At 40.0% G+C, this 22,679-nt stretch overlaps 1 long non-coding RNA gene across 1 annotated transcript in view; it reads left to right on the forward strand.

Moving 5' to 3' along the window:
• Positions 1 to 22,679, forward strand: part of LOC135309456 (uncharacterized) — an 82,445-nt gene that overhangs the window by 34,114 nt on the left and 25,652 nt on the right. Inside the window, exon 2 of the long non-coding RNA XR_010369719.1 lies at positions 8,817 to 8,872. This is a non-coding gene — a long non-coding RNA (uncharacterized LOC135309456). The remainder of the gene's footprint in view (positions 1 to 8,816; positions 8,873 to 22,679) is intronic.

Raw genomic sequence — 22,679 nt, forward strand, 5'->3', positions numbered from 1 at the left:
GTGAAGACATCTGCAGAGATGGTGGAGAGGAAGGTAACAACTTTCAGATGAATAACAGTAGGGGCTTGAGAAGAAAATAAAGTTTCTTTTTTCTGTCTGTAAATGTCTTCTGAAGGAAATTTTTCTTGCTTTAAAAAATATTATACTGGAAAAGAAGAAGGCAAATCAGATAAAATCAGCAAAACACTCATCAAAGTGTCTGGTTATACATTTCTCATCAAATATATATAGATAGAAAGATAGAAAGATTAAAAGATGATAGATAGATAGATAGATAGATAGATGGATAGATAGATAGACAGATAGATAGACATATGTAAGTATTTGATTACAGCAAAGAGACAACTGTTCTGTGGGACCAATGGTGTCATTTACCTAGCATGAAACATGAGAACTATAAACCCAGCAGTTTATTCCTGGACACAGGAGAGATAAAATTTTAACATAAAGAGAGAAAAGATGCAAGTTATGCCAATAACTGGAACTTGCTTAGGTGAACAGTAGATTGACTCTTGTGGAGGTGGAGACAGTGGACAAGTCTTGGTCAGATGACATTTGTCCATCTAATCAAGAGTGACCCCATGCCCTATGAGAAAATGACTCTGCTGGTGTTCAGGCCTTTTGGTGTGGATCAGGAACAGACTACTAGTAAAACAACAAGACCCCTACCCTAGTTTTTTAGCTAAGGTGTCAGAGCCATCACTGAATACTGTGGCTAAATGGTTGAAGCTACCTTGATCTTGAAATGTCACTGTTTTTTTCTCTTCCTCTCACTCTGGAAAGGGCAGACATCCACAAATCTACTTGGGGATGAAGCAGCAGAATGACTTTAAAAGTTCTGTTTTATTACCACCTTTGCCTCTTTGACTCAGCGGCTTGCAATACTGCTGTGTCTCCATACGCATGTCTACCCATCCCTCTCTGCAGCTCTAACTCCACTTTGCAGATGCAGAGAACCAAAGAGAAGATCAAGGTCTCTTCAAGGCAAAGGACATGTATTCCTCCCAGCCTTGGGGACTTATTTCTGTTTCTTCCCCTTATGCAAGTCTCACCTGTCCATTTTGCAGGGACTGTGTGCCATTCCATGCGCAGGGACTGCAGGGACTGGTTTCCAAGTCCCAGAAGAGAAGTCATCCTGGAGAAAGGTTTTTTGCATGCCTTCTTTTAAACATTAAGCATTCAGCAATGTCAAGCCAGAAATGAACACATGAAGGTGGAAACAAAACTGGTCTAGCACCATACTCAAGATTAATTTCAGAAGTTTTTTGTAACATGAATGAATGGACTTCAGAAGATGTATAGAGTTATTGACTAAGGCTTGAGTGTAACTTCAGTTCTAGGCTAAACTTTTCCTCTTGTCACCTTTGCATGCAAAAAGAACAACTTCTACAATTCACTTTTATTTTGAAAAATCTGTATTTGGCAATGTAACAACAAGAAGTGACTCTATCTCTCCATTGCAAAAAAAACCTAGGAGCAAGCAAAAGCAGTTTCTGCAAAAAAACATGATGAAAAGGAATCTTATGGACCAGATTGCAGGAGCCTGAGAATAAAATTACTGCCATGGACAAGTCTAGTCTCTGAAAAAAAAGGGATTATGGTTGACCTACACAAGAACCAGAGTTTCTAGTATCAGACTGAAAACTGGAAACCTTTTTGACAGGGTCAGTGAAAACTTTCTCTGGAGAGGCGATGTAGAAAAGAAAAGCTGACGCCTTATGTAGCTTCTCCTCTTGAAGGGGAGAGCTTCCTGATGACTAAGGCAACACCTATCAAAAACAGTCATATGGTATCTCTCAAAAAATGTCATATTTATTTCCTTTTACCCATCCATAAAGCCGAGCTATTTTGCAATGAATATTTTCTTGCAAGGGTGCATTGCTAGAAATAAGTAACAAATTTGTAATAGACAAGCCAATACCCTGGCTCCACATCTCCTTTCCAAGATTCAGTGTGAACATAAAACAGATGTGATCCCAACAAAGAGGCATCTTCTGTTGTACCAGATGGGACTCCTGCATCCCTTTCCCATTGGCTAAATATAATTGGAGGGAAACAATAGTACACAGAGCACTGAGGTTGGGTGATATGAGGCAGGATTGTTTCCTTTTTCCTAGAACCTAGTCATTAAGTAGGAAATAAAAGTGTAAATTTCACCTTTTTCCCCTTGTCTGATTCTTCTTCTTGGGCATTATGCACTGCAAAGTATTTCCTAACTTTGTTTTTGTTTTGAATTGTAATTTTCATCCCCCTTTCAACCTTAACTGCCGTTGTGGGCCTTTGCTACTGTTGTATTGTAGACAACAGCAGCAGCACTAAGAATTTTAAAAATAGAACAGGAAATTTAACAATTGTATAAAATTCCTTACTCTGGAGAGTCATTGTTTATACTCCTTCATATATGCTAGCAATAATTATACTAAAGTCTGTATGGAAAAAGGGTCCATTTTACATCACAGGACAAAATGCAAATTTTTTTTTCTTCTAAACTGAATACAAAGACTGTTTCATTAAATGTGGCTTTTTGGTAAAAAAAATGGAACAAAAAGTCTACCCATAAAAATTCCCATTTAAATAAAGTCTTTTCCATCCAAAAATTCAAACAGCTGAATAGAAAATGTGGATCTCTTCCTCAAAATGGGGGAAAAAATCCAAGTTGACCTTAGTTTTCTCTCTGTTATACAGAACTGCTGGTTGGGAGACACCCCACAGACACACCACATACTTAACCTCCTGCATGTGTCATCCAAAGCAGGAGTGCCAGGCTCATCTCTCTCTGGTCTGGTTTCACTGATGAAATTACAGGTTTTTTGTGAATATACACCAGTCCTGGTGAGCATGTGCCCAGAAATAACAGTGAAGCAGTGGGAGGTCTCTGGCTTGAGTGATACAACACTCAAATACAACAGGCTCTCAGACCCAAACTCATCTTTAATGTACCTTCTCAATCTAAGGAAGCTTTTCCCTATCAGGCTGGCTGATCATTTTCCAGCATTTCAATGGGAACTTCATGGGATTGGTTCTTCTCCTCTCATTTCACAGACAAGTTTCACCCTTCTGCAAGTCACAAGACAGAATTTTTCATTGCCTGAATTGAGCGGAAGTCTTCACCCAACATAGCAACCTCTCCTCTAAACCCTAAATGGCTGCCACAGCAATCGTGCAATTAGGTTCTACTTTGGGTGGAATGATTCATGCTTCAATAAATTCAATTTCAACAAGACATAATTATGGTGAGTCACATAATCACAGATTAATCACAGCACCTCCCATTTAGCAGTCAAAACAGTGGAGGATTCCAAATGCATATGATACTTCTCCTCAGCTTTTGTTTCACTTCATTTCGTTTCTGTTTTTTTGGTCGATCCTATACAAACTCTAGGGGAAGGCTTCTGGGGCTGCACAAAGATCTGTAAGGCAGGATGGTGGCCAACTTTTTTTTTTTCCTCCTTTTTTTTCCCTTTTTCCGTGTGCTGAATGAATCTGAAAGATAATAAATGTTGACAGGATCAACTATTTCAGTAAGAAACTGATGGCCTCTTATTTGCTACTGACCTGCCCTTGACACAGTGAATTGCTAGTGGGATTGAAGATATCCAGTGTCTTCTGCACCTGAGACCACACAAAAGGGGCCTCATATTGTGAATTCTTCTGCTGAGTTAGTTCTTCAGAGATGCAGGGGGTGAGAACCTTCTTCATGCTTGTGTCTGGGCTTTCTGTTTCTATCAGCCATCTATTGAAAATATCTTTTAAGGATTCCCTCCTGCTCACTGCTGATCTTAAGCATCTTGTGTCTCTTCTGGGTCCCCCCACAGCTGATGCGTGGAGCTGTGTCTCCTCCCCTCTTCTTACTCCATTTTTACTGTTATTTAATGTGGAGACTGAGAAGGGGTCAGTCACTCAGCAGAAGTTGTGCTCAGCTTGTCTTCTTTGACAAGCTTCTCAGCCTCATGTACGCTTGCCACAAACCAGTGAGGGGGAAATTCCTTCTTTGTGATCAGACAATTTGTGGCTGCCCTTTACCAGACCTCGGGGAGGAACGTATGCAGTGGTTTTTCCAAATATTATAACCAAACTTATTCTGTGAGACCAGCTTATTTTGAATTGCAGTTGGATCATTTTATGGAATTGTTTTGCTTTCAAAGCTTTCATTCTCCAAAATGGTTAGAAAGGGGGCTATTTTATTTTCCTTTTTTTTGCTTTGAAGGTGAGGGTGGTGGTGTGAGAGAAAAACAGGAGGATGTGGGTTTTGACAAGAAGTGAGAGGGAAGGTTGTTCTTTGAGATTTTGTTTTACTCTACCACTAATCAGTGTAACACTTGACAAGCTGAAATTTACTTCTCTGTGCATCTTGTGAGTTTTCCCTAGAATTCAGTTTGGCTTTAAAAGTTGGCTAAAGTTTCTGTGGAGTAGGTAGGGTGTTGAAGGAGATGCCAGTAAATTAACATTGTCAGCAAACTCATAAAACCTTTAAAAGAAAAGCTTTTGAGGGCAAAGAAAATTTTTTTTTTATCTTTTCTTCTTTCTCCCTCCCTTGCTCCCTTCTTTCCATTTTTCTGTTTTTCTTTCTTATTTCTTTTTCAGAAAAGGTTACATTTTTTTCCCTGTGCACAACAGGATGGCAAACACCAGGGGATACCATTTCTGGAAAATTAATAATGTTCTGGCAAACAGCTGGTGAAGGGGAATTGACAGGAGCTGTGGGGCTGAGTGATGCAAAGACAAGCAAGGGGAACACCAAGCAATACACATTTGTCTTGTACGCCCCAAGAAGTACATGAGTGAGTGTGCACATGAGGCAGGGTGGTGAACAAAAGAGAGGAACTTTGTAAAGGAACTGATGAGAATGTGGGCTCTGAGGGGGGCTGGGCAGTCCTTCAGCCACCTGGCAGAGATCAATCTCTGCTGTCATGATGGATGCTCTGTGTCCCTCCTGGGTTTGCCCAGCCCCACAGCCCTGGAGGGCCTGGAGTCCTGGCACAGCTTCAGGGCAGCCAGCAGTTTGCAGGCTTCTCTGGAGCCATGACTATGATGATGACTTTCAGAAATGGCCTGCATGGTGGTCACTGCTGGAGGTGCCATTGGGTACCTCCATACCCAGGATTTCCAAGCCGAGTGGGAAGAAACCAGAGGAAGTTTCCAACTGACTGTTTATCCTCTCCCGCCAGCAAGCGCAGGGTGCGGTTTGGAGTGGAGAATGTTGCTCAGGACGAGTGCAAGCCCAAAAAGCCACATTTATTCCATGGCTCAAGTCTGTATCCACAGTCCCGGGAGATTATATTACTCACAGAAAAAACTTATTAAAATCTCCCATGCATCATAAGATATGCCACCCAACAGGAGATGGTGATTATGTTTCAGTATTAGCAGCATCTGAGTTGTAGAGAAGAGGCATCCCAAAATGACTGGATTGTTACACTCCCAGAGGGACATTCTGATTTTTTTAGTATTTACAGGATACCAGAAGAGACCTCCAGGGAGAGGCCTGCAGCCTCGGTAATTCTGTGGACACATCCTTCTCAACAAGTACTGTCTAAACCAAAATGAATGCCAAGGTGCTTTTGGTAGTACTGTGTAACTAAGAGTTCTGATGGTCCTTGAAAGACAAGACACTTACCTTTTTCAAACTAGAGCTGCAATGTCATTCCAACTGAGCTGTGTGCATTCCATTATAAAAGTGCCCTTTGTGCACTCTGCTGTACTCATGTCATGGGTTATGCCCCTTTATTTCTTCCTAAATTATTTCCTGGGTTTGCTGCACACTACAAACACATTGCATTCGGCCTCCAACACAGCCAGCTCCTAGCTGCATAGGGATAGTGATGCAGAGACCCCTGCTCATCAGGGCATCTACTCCCACTGATGTCAGATCAGTTTGGCTCAGTTTTGCCTGACAGGACTTTTGGCCTGTAAACATTTCGGGTCTACTCCCAAGTCACAGGTTCATAAGTACCATTCCCAATACCCCTGGAAGTGTGCTGAGGGTGGTTAGAGTCACAGAACCAGCTTCACAGCCTAGTATCAAAAACAAGAGCAGACCTGGAAAAATATTACAAAACTCTTCCACTGGCACCAGCAGGTCAGTGTCATTATAGGCAGCGGTGTTGTTCTCAGATACTATTTCATTGGCTTCCTTGTCCTTTTTCCTCTCCCTCTTCTGAAGCACATTTTCTTTCCCTTGTATTGCACGGTAGGGTTGTATCCCTGGAGATTCACAGTGATGAGGAGGAGTAGGCAGAGATCAAAAGCACTTCTAGCTTTGAAAAGATTATTCCTGGCTGCAAACCAAGTACGGCAAGCTCCAATCCATCCATCTTATTCAAACAGTGTTTCAAAACTGGTCACCCAACCCTCTTGGATTCTGCTTCCCTTTCAACTTTATATGGCACACAGAATTCTTTGATTTTACCTTTTAAAGCATGGCACTGAATTATTTTCTAGCACAACTGACTGCTCATATTTTTCAAACCTGAGGCTACAGGCTTCTGTGGTGTTTTCAGTCATGTTCAATGTCTTTCAGGGCCAAAAACTCATAGTTTCTTCACAAAACAACTGTGCAGATTTTACCTTGCCTTATTGACCTTTCCAGAGAAATAAAGCAAAAAAATTTCACTCTGTTACTTTGGAACATTCTCCTCTGACAATTTAAAGTACCAAACCAACAACAAAAGAGCCAATGATAATTGCAAGAAATTGGCCAAAGAATGGATATGTTCTTTTTAGGAGAATGTCAAGATCTAACACATTTGGCTGAAAGAAAATGTAATTTGAACAGCTGGGTGAAGATACTAGTGTTAATAGCAGTAGATGTATGCATTGAATATCCTTCTAGTATGTATAAAATATACTGTATTTTCAAACAACTTTGAGATTGGCAAGATGCATATCGTAGAGGAAGAGATCAGCAGACCTAATCTGAGTAGACAAATCTTGTCCATCTCCAAATTACAAGCTCTGACATTCATGAAAAGGCTCCAGTGTTTCAAAGTATGTTCACTGGCTGTAAGCTATGAGAATTTCTGAAATCACAACTTGGGCGTTTTGTGTGTTAGAAGTATTCTTATCTCTAGACATCCCAAAGTCTACTTGTCCATATCTGACTGCTGTGGATGATAAAAATAAGGAGATTTGACTGGTTAGTTTTATCTGTGTATCACAGTGCATAAACAAGTGCTAATGGAAGATGTGTCTTAATGTCACATCTGCAGGATAAAATAGCAAAATGCATCCTAAAAACTATTCCAGACAGACAGGTCACAGTCTGACCATGCACTGGTGTACTTGGAAAATGAATGATTATCCAACATTGCCTAGTTTTTGGAAAACAACCAGAAAAAACTAAATTGCTCAAGAAAACAACTCCTCTCTCAAATTCAAAATGTTCTGAATGGATTAGGAAGGAACAACATCAGTGAAATCAGTCATTTTATTTCTCTCATATGCCTTGGAAATTAGTAGGTCATGAATAACACTTTGAGGATATTAGGGACAGGGTGTGCGCACACATCTTGGTATGAAAGTTAAAGAAACTCTAGAGAATACAAAGAAAATTTTCAGTGGTAAAGATAAGTCCATCTAATGTGGCTTCTCCAAAAATATTAGTGTATTGGAAAAGAGGAGTGTCTGTGGATATGGGCCAAGCAAACATGGTGATTTTAATGCAAGAGTATCAAAAAGGCCATTCACTGTATACAGCTTTTCCTGCATGACATAAATCCAAGATATTCCTCCACTGCAGGAGGTTACTGTCAGGATATACATACAAACATTTAGCTAAGAGAAGAAGACAGACAAACAAATATTGTCTAGATAGTTGCCACTGAAATTTCTGATTATTTGGTATTGGCTTTCATCAACCCAAAAGAAGACAAACCAGTATTTTCTATGAGAAATTTGCCTTACTAGCATCAGATAAAAACTAATGTCAATAAAGGTGCAGTTTGGCTTGATTTATGACTGCAGTCCTGTATGCCAGTGACGACATGAATTCTATTACAGGAGAACCTGACTTGGTGTCATTTCAGACTTGTTTCACCTAGAAATAAGTAAAAAGAACATATAAATAAGTATTAGTTGTACTAGATAACTTTGGAAGGTTTGTCTCAGCCTGTGACCAGTAATCCAATCAATATAGAGGCGACAAACTTTCAACTAATGCCTATTAAATAATATTTTCCCAAGAGGATTATCTGCAATAGGCAGAAGATGAATGCAATTTGTTTGAAATGCTATTGTGCTATGAAACATCTCACATAGCCCTGATCAGTACCAGTCAGTTCTTAGTTCTAAAGTTTCTGAATCTAGGCCAGAGCATTGGAGTTATCTGCTCTGACTGGTTCATCAATCCTAGGCGCAGTTTTTCTCCTGGTCACCACCTAATAAAATCCATTAAAAATGCTCAGTAAAATTGTACTTTCTAGAGAGATGCGCAGGTCTTATTTGGAGAAGACAAGGCATAGAATCATGAGAACAAGAGAACAAGGCATGTTCTTTGTTTCTACAAGCAGATTACTCTAATTAGCTGATTCTTATCCCTTCCCAGTTAAAAAATGTGCCAAGTTTTAAGTCAACTCCAAGCTACTGGTTCATGTTCTGCATTTCTCTGCTGAATTAAGGATGTCTTTAGCAACTGCTATTTTTTCCTTGAGAAGGTAATTATAGAGTGATCAAGCCACCTCTTGTCTCCCTGGTTTCTTTTATGATTTGTTAAACAGATTGACTTCTTTAACTCTCCCATGGTGAGGGGGTTTCTGCAGAGCCAAAACAACCATGTGGTTCTGTTATGCTAAATATTGTGGTTTTGTATCCTTTTTTAGGTGTGGATTCAGAACAGGATGCAACCAGCTGGCATCAATAAATGTCATCTGCAGAGGTAATAATGTCATCTGTTAGGTTATTATTTCTCTTTCAACATATCCTATGAATTCATCAGCCCTGTTTAGCATGTATTCATAACCAGAATGAACAGCCTTTTTGCTAAACTCTATCTTAAGACATCTGTGGTGCTGACCTGTCATTATAAAGGTATGATGAACTGCCGTTCTCTTAAAATTTTTTTAAGAAATATTTCATTTGAATTTATCAGTTGAATGTTTTGATTATAGATCATTGCTCCAGCAATGCTTATTTCACAGAGTAACTTTTATCAGCAGGGATTTTGTACCCATTATTAAGTTTGTGAGGAAAGTGCAGATCCAAAATGAGCCTCATCCTAGATCAGCAGCACTAAAAATACAGTCATTCAGGCTTTTCCTCTGATTGAAATTTTGAGATGTCTGTCAGTTTTTAAATAATTCCTGCTTTATATAATGTTCAGTGATCATTTGCTTTAAATCAAAACATGAAGCCCTAGAAATTCAGTGAAACTAATGACAGTAATCCAAACATACAACATTTCTAATGAGCTCTCTAATGAGCAATGTTTCATTAATGTTGCTAAGCAGTAACTGGATAGTGATTGCTGGTTTTGGAAGCCATACTAACTTAGAAGTTCGGATAAATTTTTGAAGGATTTCTGTGCCCTCAATGGAAACACAGCTCCTTTCTTAAGATGGGGAAGTGTGTTGCATCAATACCTATATTTTGGAGGTCCCACAGCCTAGCCTCCATGACCATGCCTGGCTCTTAATTGTGTTAAATACCAAATCATAAATCTTTGCCACCATGCTCTAAAAAAGGGTGTAGGATGGCAATGAGAGTTTAGGTGGGTGGGAATATTAATATTTTTTCTGCTAACTTTACTTATGCCTTAGAGTCAGAGTTGAACAATAGCCTACTTTACAGAATGACATCAAATTTGTTTGACAAGACCTATTGTCTGAAGTGTGTCCAAGGTTTGCTTTCAAGATATTTCTTCCACATTTCTTTAATCAGGCTACTTTATATATAACTTCTCTTATTTTGATCAATATTTATTTAGTGAGTTAATAGCCATCTGAGGGCAAACAGAAGGGTTCAAACAGGTTCAGGCAGCTCATCACTAGGAGGATCCAAGGAAGAAAGCTATCAGTTCAGTGCCTGCACATGAAAAAATGCTAGAGTATTCAAGTTACCTTATGAAAGGTCGCCATACCTCCATTGGAGATGAAGTATCTACCTTAAAAAATGTCATAGCAAAACAAATTATAGTAATATATTAGCACTAGAAAGCTCTCAAGCAAATGTTATTCAGAATTTTAAAAGTCCTTGTATTTAAAGACTTTGAATAGTAGAAATAGAAAATGACAAGAATATTTGTGGGAAATAATTCAGAGGAAATTGAACAGAGTCACTTCTGGATGCATGATTTCATAAAGTGATTGTAAAGCCTAAGGAATGAGGATAACTTAGCCTACACAGTAAAAAACAGTAGTGGGAAAAGGGGTGTTTCAGGTTTCTCATAATAGTTTATTCCTTTAGTTTTTAGCAAACCCTACCAGCTTTTAGCCCTGGATGTGTTGCAAGCTGTACCAGCTGCTAGAATGAGAGGCTGCTCAAGGCAATCCATGTCATAGATGAGAACAACAAAATCTAAAACTCCCTCAGGTAGCAGCAGGGAAGACAAAGTCCCCTCCAGATTTGTCTTCATGGTAAGAGGTGTCTGCAGAAATAATTAGTTCATGTTGTGGGAGTTAAGTTGATGTTGATCAGCACTCATTACTCAAACTGTTGAAAGACCCAAAAGTGAAAATAGACACTGGGGAGGATGAAACTGGTAATGATTTCTAGGAAATTATGAGAAAGAGTAGTCTGATTGCCAAGACAGCCAGACCCAAGGATACTGTCAGGTGAGAATGTAAGGCTTACTGTGTAAGAAAATGGAAATTGAGCATGCTTCCTTGCAAAGAAGGATGGAGAAGGCAGCTGTAAGTGATCTAAAGGTGAAAGCTGACACTGTGGCAAGCTTCCTTCCTACATGTACTAGAGCTCTGCTCCCTGCCTGCCGCTGTCCCACACTGCCCATCGTCTGCTCCTTGTGCCATTCTCTACTGATAGACCACCTGCTTCAGATAAGAGGGTGGCTTCCCATTAGAAACCATCATGGGAATGCAGAATTACTGTTGGATGAAGGAGACAGTGACTGAGTTCCACTCCATTTCACTCTGGAATTGAAGGACAGCCTTCTTTCAGTTACTACCATGGCAGTGTAAGTGCTTGCTGAAGGCCAGTGACTTCTTTAAAGGTAGCAAACTTTCCTAAGTGCCTTACCATCTGTTCAGTGCTTTTGACAACGTGTTTATGTTGTCAGTCACGTGGGGGAAAAAATCAAAGCACTTCGTATTTTTGTTAATGGAATATGTTGAGAAGACATTAATCATACAGACAGGCACCTCTCTATATGTAAGTGAATGTACGAGTTAAATACTAGGGCTGTTAAATGGCCCCTGTTTCTGATCATTGCTGTCATAAGTGATAGCAGGCCTGAGGCCAATTAAACCACTTTTCACATTTTTCTCAAAGCAGGAGAGTGCTGGGAAGGGATCCTGGCACTGGCAAGAGCGCTGAGGTGAGGGGCTTAGCACCATTGTAAGGTGATCTCTCTGCTCAGACATGCCTGTGCTCCCTCCACCACATCCTACCCAAGCTCCTGTCTGGAGTCTGGACAAAGGGTTGGCATCTCCAAAGCAAGGTGAGGACTGAGCAGGCAGGGACTGCCAGCTATCAGTAACCTCAGCTACTGATGAAGACATCAAGGGATTCTCCAGTTTCAATGTTCCACCTGAATTTTCCCATTTGCGGTGGAAACCTGAAGCAGAAGCAAAAGTCCTTCTGCTTTGGAGTACACTTGCAGTTGGTCCAGTTATCAGGGAAGCATTTCCTCATGAGATGCTTGGCATGTTCTGAGTTTCTGACTCCAAGTACCCCAGGGCATGTGCTACAAATCCAGACTTGTTGTTCTGTGCAAGAATTTTTACTTACTGGCCAAATTCTCTCTTTTTCCTCATGAACAATATTGGCAGTGAGAAACAAGACAAGATGCATCCAAAGAATCTTAAAACAATGGTCAGCCTGAATTTGTAAGGTCCTTGCATGTAGCTGGCAGTAGAAGACAAGCTATTTTTGAATCAGCAGGAATTTAATATAAGTGTATCTGTCCTCTAGCATAGACTGTGTTTGGATGTAGAAAGCATGGAGCCTCACCCAACACACAATGTACTCTTCAAAATCTCTGCATATTGTTTTTCTGTCACATCTTACCTCAAAATTAAAGTATCTTGAGATGCTATGTCTGATAGACAGCTCTATGGATCCAGGCACCATTTTACTGTCTTTTGTCCTTGCCCTTTACCTGAGGTAAAGATTGTATCTGCCAGGCAAATGCTGAGCTGGGGTGGTAGTGTTTCAGTGGTACCAGGAATGCTGAATTTTTCACTGAGTTGTGAAAACTGAATTTCTCGCCAACTTTCCTTCAAGATTTTAGACCCATATTTGTATTTCTTTTCTGTTTCAAGTGAGGAAGAGATGAGGCAGGCTAGCTAGGGCCTTGACCTGTTTGTAATCCCTGTGGCCAAGCAGGATACCAGGCAAACACAGGAAAATGGTGACCGTCACTTTCTCATGTCCAGCTCCTCGATCTGCATTTCTAACTGTAAAATGTAAGTGTAATATAAATCAAATCAAATAAAACAACAACAGCAAAAAAGCCCTAAACAACGAGAAAGTTAAATAGATTAAAACCATTCCAAATGTTTCATTATATTATGATATTGGGCAAAAACAAATACTGTGATTTTTTAATGTGAGATGTGCATGGGGTTTGTTTTACTTGCCTTCCACGTTCAGAACTTGAGTTTGTTGTTTGAACTAATATAAACTGTTTCTCTTGTGAAGGTTTTACCCCCAGAGATCTTCCAAATCTATTGCAGATTTGAAGAGCCTATTTAACCTTTTCTGACATTTAAAAGAAAACAGAAAGCAAGCCCTGCCAGCTGAAAAGTGAGTTAAAGGAAGCAGTCCAGTTTGTGTCCAACTGGATGAAGAAAGGATAGTCAAATTCCTTCCATTTTACACATAGTTAGTCATGAAATTGTACAAGAGGAAAAAAAAAAGACAATAAAATAGCCATATTGTAACAGCTGAAACAAACCTTGGGTAACTGTCAGCAGTGAAATGTCCAGAGAGCATTTGTACCATTCCATTTCATTAAGCTGAAGGGTGGGATTGCAGACTGTAAAAGATTATAGCAGAGCTCTTTAGAAATTTACAGCTTGCAGCACAGTGAAGCACAAGGGAAGTCTCCCTTTCTTGTGTACTCAGCGGGGAGCCTGGGTTTTGTCTCTTCGATGATGATGTGTAGGGGAAGAAGGTTGCCAGAAGCACCAATGAAAACTGAAATGTGCTCTATGTGCTCTCTTTTTTTTTTTTTTTCCCTTTCCTGTGATTTACAAAATGCATTTGCACAGTCGGCTTTTATTCAATTCCCAAGCTCTTGACTTTGTGGGCTGGATTAGGACAGGGAGCCTTACGGATGGTGTTTAGGGCAATACTGAATGCACTGCGGGTATAATGGATAACAGGAACAACTGCAATGAATACCACAGGAGAGGGGACTCTTTCTCATTTCAAACTGTTTAAGCAGCAGGAACTACTTTGTTTTGTACCCACTGGGGACCTGGCCCCAAGACGATCACTGAACTGCAACAGGAAGCTCAAATTTTGGCTGAAATAGGAACATGTGTCTACTGCAACTGCAATCTCTTGCTCTGTAACAGAGCAAGTACACTGGGAAGAGCGGTTCTCTCTCAGAAATGTCTTTGGTTTCAGTGTCCTCTCTCTTTATATGACAGAATCATCCCCTTACATCAGTGGAACTCCTGCTAACGTGCTGTGGAGTAACACAACATTTAGCAGTTATCTGTCAGCAGAAAAGACACAGGGCTCGCAGGGAGAGGGTGAGAAAGAGAAGCCATTCTAGATAATGAACCACCCTAGGTATTTTTACTGGTGACATTTGGCTATATCACCTAACTTCCTGTGGCTTCTCTGTTCCCGCCTATGTTGATTCACCAAACTCTGGATCGTCCTTGTTGGAGAGGAGGAGGTATCTACCAACAGCAGAGACGGTGCAAGGCTCCAACAGGAATGGCAATTTTCACCAGACTGATTTTCCAAAGTGAAGAATATTAAAAATCACAGTAGGAATGATGTAAAATTAGGTGTTGCAATCCAAATGAAACACAACCCAGGTTCATAAAATAATATTTTTTCCTTTTATTTATACAAAATAATTAGTAGAATGTTCAGTCTTGGTTCACCATGGCATTGAGCTTAGTTTCATTATTTGAGCATTGCCTTGTGGAAGTTTTAATTGGCAACTTTGTTCTCTCCACTATGGACCCATAGTCCTTTGGAGGACTCGCCTCGCAAGAAATAACATGCACTTGGCTTGGCTGGAACTGTGTACTGTGTTTGGTACTCATGTGACTCTAGTGCTGCATGAGAAATGTAATTTGGACAGAAAAGTTTTGTCTGTAGGGAAGCCTGGGGGTTCTGGCCTTTTAACTAAAAAGTCAAAATAGAGACCCTCACAAAATATGAAGTCCAGTATTAATTGAATTTCAGGCAAATGGAGCATGTGTGTAAAATCAAACAAATAAAAGGAAACATTTCAATATAGGTAGTTATCCATTATAATTTTTATTCAAGAATAATTGATGTATTGGCAATTCTTTACAGAAATTATAAGAAATTACTTTTTTTTTTGGTGCAAATTTATTATGTTGAAAGTACTTGCTTCAGCTTAGAATAATAAGTTTTGACACGCTGGAAGTTCCCAAGGAACAGGAATTCCAAATTTCTCACTGCTGCAAGTCCATGTTCATTAATTTTCATGGGTTTTTATGTGCAGGCTCTCCTCTGTGGGTTATAAAGGCTTTAGCAGTAAAGCCAAAACCTTTACTGAGGATTTGTACATGGGTACTTGAAGGATTAATTCTTAAAAGTGGAATTTTGCTCAGTTTGGTTTTATAACCAAAAACTTTTTATATAAATTGCACAGGTCAAAGGAAGTGTTCTTAATTGTGCTGAAGTGATCCCACAAAAAGCAATGTAAGTGGACAAAAGAACCAGCAAACTCTGTAACGGAACAGAGTTTGGACTCCTCTACAAATTTTTTTGGTTTTATGCTGCAAGTGATTAGTGGCACTGGCTTCTCATGCAAAATTGTCGGTTCAGACTAGTTTCATGACTAAATTTTTTATATATAAAGAACATTTTGTGTGTGCAGTGTTCTAGGACTTTTGCTCTCTTTTGCAAACATTGTTTTACTTTCCCCTCAACAGATCTGTTTCCAAATGGCAAAAGTGACCCCCTTGACTCCAGAGAGTTCAAACAGCCTTGGAAATTGATTCCCATTTAGCTTAATAGGAGCTCACCTGCAGATTTCATTTTATGTGAGATAACCTTGATTTCAGATCAGTCCTCTGGAGAGGGAGGAGACCTTCAGAAATGCAGCAATGGACACAAATTTCATGACAGTAGATGATCTACCTATGGGTTCCTTCTTTTCTGCAAGGGGAGTTAAAGGACTTTTGGAGTTGTAGGATCTGATCTGCCTTCCAGCTCCAATCAAGAATTTAAATCATGGAATAGGAATTAAATTATTGAGAAACTAGTAAGAAAATAAAGTTCTCTAGTTCTCTCCCAGGCCTCTCATTTTACTAGTCTGAGTTTTGGGTATGATAACAATCACAGTTTAGAAGACACTGAGGACTAAGTGGTGAAGCAGTTGAACAGGGGAACTGACCTGCAATCAATTATTTTACACACCTTCAGCTGGACTTCAAGAACTGTGCAAGGGTTCCCCTTCACAGCTTCTCTTGGGATACTGTGAGTAGTGACTGTACTGAGAAGAACGGGAAAATTAAAAAAACTCTGAAAAACTAAAAGACTTGAGGATTCTTTTGGATGAAGAGGCAATAATCAAGACTATAATGTGTTTAAGATGTCATGCAGTTCTCTGCACAGGGGTGAAACTTCTAGACCTAGAAAGTCCAAACTTTATTCTCAGTTCATGATGTAAAGAGAGAACATAATTCAGTGATTCTCATGAGGTCCCTAGAAAGAATCTGGCTCAAGGTGGTGCTTCATGTCGTAGTAGGGGCAGAGACAATGACCAGCCTAAAGCAAACACAGGAGATCATCCACCCAAAAAAAGTAGAAAGAATATAAACATTTTTCTCCTTTCTGAAAAGCGAAATGGGTTTTTTGTATACAAAAAAACATGTTAGTTCTTCTCAATCCAGGAAGCATTCTTGTTGGTGCTTTCATCATAATTTTGACAGAATCAAGACAGATGTCCACTTTTTACTAAAGAAGTACATGTGGGTGAAAGCCACAAATAAATATATTCTCCCTTTCTTTTTCAACAGGTTATTTTAAAATCAGCCTCATGGAGTTGCAGATGACAATGTCAGGTCCTTCAGCCTGATATATGGGAAAAGCGCTGTCATTTTGATCTCCCTTCAAGCCTTGTTCAGTCTTGATGGCTGCAGCCATCCCTGCACCTTGCACCTGAGATTTCTCACAACTCTTCCTACCATAAGCCTTGTTCTGCTACAAATTGATTGCCTAGGGTAGGGTCTTTTTTCCTTCAGTGTGAGCAGATTAGAGATCAGTATTCATTTCCTATGTTGTGGGACAAGTTTGATGTACAACCATCCAGAGACCAGGCAAATAATTCTTGTAAAAAAAAAAGCCCTGTTCCTGCTGGCACCTATATTTTGTAAAAGACTCAGTGGGACAGTAAGAGCTGGTGGGTGAAGAGCTCTTTGTTGAGTTAAATTTCTTTCCCTGCAAGAGAAGAAGAAAAAATAGGGGTATTGAGTTTTTGGTGGAAAACAAAACAAAAACATAACCCTGACTCTGCTAGGCCTGGATCCAGCCCTGAGATGGTCTGTTTTTTTCCACTGTCTCTCAACATTCATGCAAAGAATAAGGCAAAGAATGTAACTGTTCTCTTGCAGTTTCTGATCTGAATATGCTTCTAATGAATTCCCCTTTTGAACCCATCTAATTGTCCACCCTTTCCCAGCATTCCCTAGGCCTTTGACACACCGGAGTTCCCAAGACTCTGAGGACATAAAGCCAGTGCTAAATAGCATTTCACATTCCAGGAAGCTCCCAAAGAGCCACCAATTTCCCCTCACCCCAGGAGGCTTTGCAGAACCCAAAGAACAGCTCCCACTTTTCTGGAGAAACAGATCAAACCACAGCACAAACAAGCATGAAATTGGCAAATATTTTCTTTTTATCTTGGAAAATAATAGTATTAAATAATAAAAACACTTCTAGTTTTTCACGACTGTCACATATTTGTAATGCCAAGGGGAAGGGACACTTTTCTTCCATTAATAGAATAGTACCGAGACATCAAACCTAGTGGAGCATTTCCAGTCCCAGCAGGGAGCATAGGATGAAATCCCATTGTGGGAAGAAACCAGTTGCCACATTCAGGATGGGGACAAGGTAAAGCAGTCAGATAAGTAGCTAGTTCAGGTTCTATTTATGGTTTGGGTCACCTCAACAATTTTCCCCCCATTTGTATGTGCCAACAATATGCTAATATTTCTTTTAATTCCTCTACCATTCCATCCTGGCCTATCTCTTCCTTTTTGTCCCTCAGTGGAAAAGGATTTAAAGGGGAAAAAGAAGACTAAAAAGGGGGACTTAGACCAGATTCTGGATCGCATGTATTAATGAGTGACTGGGTGCATCATTGGCTAATAAGTTAAGCCAGGACTTCTTGCACTCTGAGAAGTTGATGTGGTCCTCAGTTTGCTACAGAACATGCTGGAGACACCTGCCCCTTCCTCAGTTGCTGCTGATCTTGCTCTGATCACTTGCCAGTCACACCATTCCAGCACTGGGCACAGCTCCCTTGTAGGTGTCACCTCAGCCTTAACTGCAAGGTCAGCCCGAGACCCTGGAGAGAGGGTGGGCAGCTGCAAAGGAAAGAAGCTGTTGACAGAGGCTGAAAATGCTTAAGTAAGTTTGTAATACCCAAGAACAAAACAATTTTATTGAGACTTCAGTGGGGTCAGATATCATGCCCCAAGTTACTCCATTTTCCTACCAATGAAAACATTGCGTTTCTAAGTCCTTGTCTAGATGGAGTGCACAAGCGGGGCAAGAAATCCTCTTAGTAAAAGAAAAAGAAAAATGCATTAGTTCAGGCAATTGACTTCATTTAGCAAAACTCTGTGTGTCAGATGGCTTCTGGATGGGGGCTGAGCCGTGCCTGTCACAAGCAGAGACACTGTGGCGTGGAGCAGAGCACAAGTCCATGCCCCTGTTTAGAAAAGTGCCCCAAGTGCTTGCAATGAGCATTGCCAATCATTGTTTTCTCTGGTGAGATGTATCAGTCCCTTACTAGGAAAGTCACCCAGTCCCTCTTTTTCTCACGGACTGCAGCACCGGTTTGCAGCAGTAGAGGGGCAAGCAATGTAGTTTCAATTAAGGCCCACTAAAAACAGCTCTTACTATGTTATAAATTCTATATTTATCCTGAAACACCAGACCCATCCTGAGCCTTCTCCCCCTCCTTTAATTGTTTGCAGATAATTTTCCATTGTGTTTTCTTTTCCATTTTTTAGGACCAGTATTGCAATATAAATAGTCTTTTTTTCTTTTCTTCTCTCTCTCTCTATTTTTGCTAATAGTTGGTTTCTCTACTTGGCTGAATGTACATGACTCTGAGGTTTTGCGATATAATTGCATGATTGCTTCCAAATTTTCCGACCAATGGGGCATCTAATCAGTTGAAAAATTTCATTATCCACTGATACATGCTGGAGGGAAGACAAAAATATAGTTTCTTCATGTATAATTTCTTTTTCTCTTCTCTCCTCTCCGCTATTTAACCTTCTGCCCCCACACCTGGAGCACAGACAAGTCAACCCAGCTGCAAAAGAAGTTCCTGTAGACCTGTTCAGGAGGTTTGGGGTTGTGTCATGCTCCTTCACATAGTGATAACCCACTCAAACTGGACTCAGGGGCAGTCCAATTGAAGAACAGCCAAGTGTGATTTGATGTGTGGTATGGAGACAGGTATTGCCCCTATTCCTTATAGAGTTTGAATGACCAGTCTCTGGCTTGAAATGCCTGATTTCAACAGATTTGTTTATTTTATCAGCTTTGCACTTTCACACAAGAGAAAGAAAGAGACATTTTTAACTCTTCCTCACCCAATTTTTCCTCTTGGACTTGGTTACTAATCTCTTTAGCCCTGAATTAGTTTTAATTACCACACGAGGACACCACAGGGGTGCCTGCAATCCTTTCACATACCATCATTTCTTTTGTGAGATCTTTGACTTCAAGGCTCTGCTATTGAGCAAATCAGCTGAGGCCACAGGTTAGGAATAATAGAGGGGGAAAAAGGAAGGAAAGTCATCCTCATCCTTCAACCAAAATAACTTTCAGCTTACTTAAGATATTTAAGTATGCTTGGTGAAATAGAAAAGCAAAATCTCATCTCTGCCTCTCTTTTTGTAATTTAGATAGTGAGCTCTGGCTTTGCTCCTCTTAGGATCACTGCATCCTTCTCCTTTTCCCAGGTTGTACCAAGGGTCTTGCATTTTTGAAGGGGCAGGAACCCACCATCCTTTTTTCCTAGGCCCTCATGCTCTGGCTGGTGCAATGCACAATGCACAAAATCTCTATTCTCATCAAATGACTATTTAAGGATCAAAACCTGAGCTCACATTTTCAACTGGTTTGAGCAAAATACCTAAATGAAATGCTCGCTACCACTTCTAAGAGCTCATAAGTACCAACATTTGTACTATGCTTTGAACAGCCTGAATTATTTCAAAGTACAGAAATCTAAACTTAAAAAAGGAAAAAGAAATCCAAACAGAAAAGCATCCCCTCAGTTAATCTCTTAATTGAAAGCATCTAATGAAAACTCAGTTTTTTCATGTACAATTAATTTGGCCCTTCCTTTCCACTTTCATACAAAAGTAATTCCCTTCTGAATATTTAAGACAAAAATTCTCTTCTGCTCAGCTTCTCCAAGGAGTTTGAAAAATAATAACCAACTTTTTTGGTTAAAGTTAAAAATCTCTCAAAATCTTACTTTAAGTCATCAGCATGTTTTATATGTTTCTCATTTGTGAGGAATGAGCTCAAGTGCATTTATCTACCTACAGTATCAAGGAGTCATTTACAAACGGTCTTTCTAAACAGAACTTTTTTATTTAAATATTCCTTGCAGACTGCTCTTTGGAGTGCCCTGGATCTCATTAGAAGTGTGGTATTTTCCTCTTTCTCCAAAATGAAATTTAGTTTCCAATTAAAATCTGGCCCCTCTGACAGACACTGTGTTTCACTTTCAGGTCCAGATTTCTTACCATATTGACCCTACCAAATACCTCCAGTGACTTGTAAAAATAATAAGTGTTATGCACAGCTGCACAGATCACCACGCCCCTCTCCCTCAGCATTCAATTGCTATCATGAGTCTTTTATCAATCTGCTCTAGAGTAGAGAAGCAATTTTTCACCCCATGAAACTGAGATTTCATAAATGTTCCCATTCCACATTAAGGTGGAAAAAAAAAAAAAGACCTTTCAAAGTTTTTGGGTTTTTTTTGTACAGACAGACTTCCTCACCACAGGGAAGCACTTTCCAGGCAGTTAAGATTCCCCTGGGGTGTGGAATAGCAGCAGGGGCAGGATTTCCACCTTCACTACCAGGCAATGTGAAATGAGAGTATGACTTCAGGAGATTCCTGTTCCTTTGATCCATCTCAGACCTCCTGTGTTATCTTGGGCCCGTCTCTTCAGCCTCCTGTCCCAGCCTCTACACTCTACCTTCCCTCATTTTCCTTTTTTCAGGTGATCTGTACAAGTCCAAAAGGAGAAGTTAAACCAAAATTGTGGGCAGCTGTCACCTAGGAAAAACATAATTTCCAGAGCATGAGTTTGTTCTGGTTACCAACAACAAATCCATGCTAACAGCTACTGGCTTCTTAGTAAACTAGAAAACTTTAATTCATATGTAACTGAGTGGTTCCAGTTACGTATTAGAAGAATACTAGCCTGTTACATAATTGCAAAAGCCTCAGTAAATGTGGTTTGAGTTATTATGCAGTACTTTATTAATGGGCAATAAATACAATGTAAAATATAAATAAAATACTTAGCCTGTAGGAGCTATCAGAATGTGTCACTGATTAACTGAAGTAAAATGTCAGCATGTTTCAAGTCATGTGACAAAAATCCTAGTCCAGATGTTGTTTCAGATCTTGTTCAAGAGACAAGTGGAGGAATGTCCTTGGAGAACAGCTTCTTACAATACAGCTTCATCTGTTGCTCACACGTTTTGTCTGAACATTTAATCCCCACTAGCACATAAGTAGTCTGGAGGTCACTTTTGGGCAATATGCTTGGGAGGATCTCAGAAAACAGTCAGATGGTGTGACAGCATGGTGTTATTTCTAGCTGGATGACCACCCACTTCCTCCTATAAGATCCTCTGAACATAGGAAACAAAACCAGATGGATTTAAAGCCAAGAAAGAGGGAAGTTATTTAAAAATAAAAGTCTTAATTGGGAAAAATAAGATGTAAATTGCTATTTTCCTAAAACCAGATGATCATGAGCCCTCCTAAGGATGCCCTACCTCAGTGCCTTACTCTAGGAAATCAAACAGCATTGTGCAGAGAAAGGACTTTCCTTTCACAGTGGCTGGCAAGGCAGCTCCAGCCATTGCTTTCTGCTGATAGCTCCTTTTACAAAAACTTATGAATTTCCATTTCCACAACCTAGGGTTCAATTATTGCCATCTGGTACACCTGGGTCAAAACCAAGAAAGACAGGGAAATTCTAAGTCTGCACAAAGAAATTAGTGAATAAACCAAAGGCTTATATGAAAATGTAACTGATCTTTCCACATAGACCCGATTTCTAGATTTCCATGTGCTTTAGAAATTTCCTCCAGGCTTCAATTATGCTGGCAGGCAAGGAAGAAGGGACAGAATATTCTTCAAACATTTACTCCCACTGAATTGACTGACTTTGAAGTGCATAATGATTTTCTTTTCTTTGTACATTGGTAGCCTGGCAAGAGAGAACAGTGGCAAAACCTGCAGGTATTCCTACTGGCTATTTGTTCCAGTGCAGCTTTCAGGAGCGTGTCTATTATAGCAGTAAATCTTTACAGGTTACAAAAGATTGCTCTGGTTCTTTAAACGTCCAGAGAAATCATGTAAGCTACACCCCTGGAGAAGGCTGGCACAGATAAGAAATGGTTCTTTAACTACCTAAAGAGGAGCAAGAAAGGAGGCTTCATGTTTAGATGAGTGGAGACTCTACATGGATTTATAACATCAGATAAGTATCTACTGGCTCAGCAGGAGGAGTGGAATACAGGAAAAAGGCTAAAAGCTGGAGCTGGAGGACTGGACTTCAAGGATTCAGAGCTACTCTTTGTAGGTAGAAAGAGAGCATCAGAAAACCAGCACAGACAGCAAAGCCTCCTGGAATAGAATTTTAACAACTGATTTAGAAACAAAGTCTGATTTTGATTGTTAGTTCTACTAATTTAGACCAAATTGTCCTTATCTTGAAGATAGGGAGAAACCAGAAGCCATATTGACACTTTGGTGTTCAGGGGGAGGAGAAAAGGAGAACATGACTAATGGGTAAGACTAGAGAAATGAAAATGTGCATAGAGGAAGCAAAAGCAGAACAAGTGTA

This window comes from Passer domesticus, chromosome 10 (genome assembly GCF_036417665.1).
Source record: "Passer domesticus isolate bPasDom1 chromosome 10, bPasDom1.hap1, whole genome shotgun sequence".
NCBI classification, from domain to species: Eukaryota; Metazoa; Chordata; class Aves; order Passeriformes; family Passeridae; genus Passer; species Passer domesticus.